Below are 2,293 nucleotides of genomic sequence, written 5' to 3' on the forward strand. Positions count from 1 at the left end.
CTCCTGCCCAAGTTTCTCTAGACCTTGACTCAAGCTAAATTGGAAGTCGTGGCTTCAATATTGAAAAGAATTGAAAGATTAGCCAGTTTAGGAAGCAAAGTAGGAGATTTTACTAAATATTTATACACACAATGAAAATTTTATATTTTTAATTTTGTGTGTGTGTGTGTGTGTGTGTGCGTGCGTGTGTGCGTGCATGCTCGCCCGTGGAGGCCAGAAGACAGAAGATGAACGATATTGGCTCCCCTGGAGATAGAGTTACAGGTGGTTGTGAGCTGCCTAACATGGCTGCTTTGAACAGAACTTGGGTCCTTGGTAAGACTGCCATGTTCTCTTAACCACTAAGCCATATCTGCAGCCCGTATATATGTATATATAATTTTTGCTTTTTTTTGAGAAACAGGGCTTCTCTGTGTAATATCCCTGGCTATCCTGGAACTTGCTATGTTTGTTTATATGGTGGATTACCTTGACAGATTTTCATCCCTGAATCTCTGAGATGAAGCGACTTGATCATGGTGGATGATGGTTCTGATGTGTTTTTGCATTGGATTTGCCAGTATTTTATTTAGTATTTTTGCATCAAAGTTCATGAGTGAGATTGATCTGTATTCTCTTTCTTAGTAATGTCTTTCTGTGGTTTGGGTATCAGGTAATTGTAGCCTCATAAAAAGAGTTTGGCATTGTTCCTTCTGTTTCTATTGTGTGGAACAATTTGAAGAGTATTATTAGTTCTTCTTTGAAAATCTTGTAGAAGCCTGAGCTGAAACCATCTGGTCCTGGGCTTTTTTTGGTTGGGAGACTTTTGATAACTGTTTTTCTGGAATTAGTATTGCTGTTGAATTAATTTTAAGCCATGGTGATCTGATAAGATACATGGGGTTATTTCAGTTTTTTTGTATCTGTTGAAGTATGTTTTGTTATCAAGTATGTGGTCAATTTTTTTGATAAGGTTCCATGAGATGCTGAGAAGAAGGTATATTCTTTTATGTCTGTTAAGTCCATTTGAGTCATAACATCTGTTAGTTCCCTTATTTCTCTGTTAATTTTTTGTTTTGACCTGTCCGGTGATGAGAGTGGAGTGTTGAAGTCTCCCACTATTAGTGTGTGGGATTTAATGTATGATTTAAGCTTGAGAAGTGTTTCTTTGACATATGAGGGTGCCTTTGTATTTGGGGCATAGATGTTCAGTATTGAAATTTCCTCTTGATGGATTTTTCCTGTGACTAATATGAAATGTCCTTCTTTGTCTCTTTTGATTGATTTTGGTTTGAAGTCTATTTTGTTAGATATTAGGATTGCTACACCAGCTTGTTTCTTAGTTCCATTTGATTGGAAACTTTTTTTCCAATCCTTTACTCTGTCTTTGAGGTTGAGGTGTGTTCTTGTATGCAGCAGAAGAATGGATTCTGTTTTCATATCCAATCTGTTAGCTGTGTCTTTTCAGGTGAGTTGAATCCATTTATATTAAGGAATATTAATGACCAGTGATTTCTACCTTCTGTTAATTTAGTTTTCATTGTTGATGATATTAATTTGTGTGTTTTTTCCTTCTTTGGGATTTGCTGCTGTAAGATCATCAATTGTCTGTGTTTTTGTTGATGTAGCCAACTTCCTTGGGTTGGAGTACTTTGTGATTCTGATAGGTCTGCCTTTATATGTTACTTGATCTTTTTCCTTTACAGGTCTTAATAGTTTTTCTTTACTCTGTATGTTTGGTGTTTTGATTATTATGTGGCAAGGGGACTTTTTTTGGATCCAGTCTATTTGATGTTCTGTAAGCTTCTTGTATCTTCTTAGGCATATCTTTCTTTAGGTTGGGAAAGTTTTCTTCTATGATTTTGTTAAATATATTTTCTGTGCTTTTGAGTTGAACTCCTCCTTCTTCTATCCCTATTATTCTTAGATTTGGTCTTTTCATGGTGTCCCATATTTCTTGGATATTTTGGGTTAAGCTTTTGTTAGATTTAATGTTTTCTTTAACTGATGAGTCTATTTCCTCTGTTTGTATCTTCAACGCTTGAGATTGTCTCTTCCATCTCTTGTATTCTGCTGTTTATGCTTGCATTGCATTTGTGATTCTCATTGTTTTTTTCATGGTTTCTCTTTCTATAATTCTGTTGGCTTGTGCTTTTTTAAAAAGATTTATTATGCATACGGTGTTCTGCCTGCATGTATGCCTGCAATCCAGAAAAGGGCACCAGATACCATAACAGATGGTTGTGAGCCACCATTTGGTTGCTGGGAATTGAACTCAGGACCTTTGGAAGAGCAGGCAGTACTTTTAACCACT

Source organism: Microtus ochrogaster, chromosome 2 (genome assembly GCF_000317375.1).
Source record: "Microtus ochrogaster isolate Prairie Vole_2 chromosome 2, MicOch1.0, whole genome shotgun sequence".
Taxonomy (NCBI): domain Eukaryota; kingdom Metazoa; phylum Chordata; class Mammalia; order Rodentia; family Cricetidae; genus Microtus; species Microtus ochrogaster.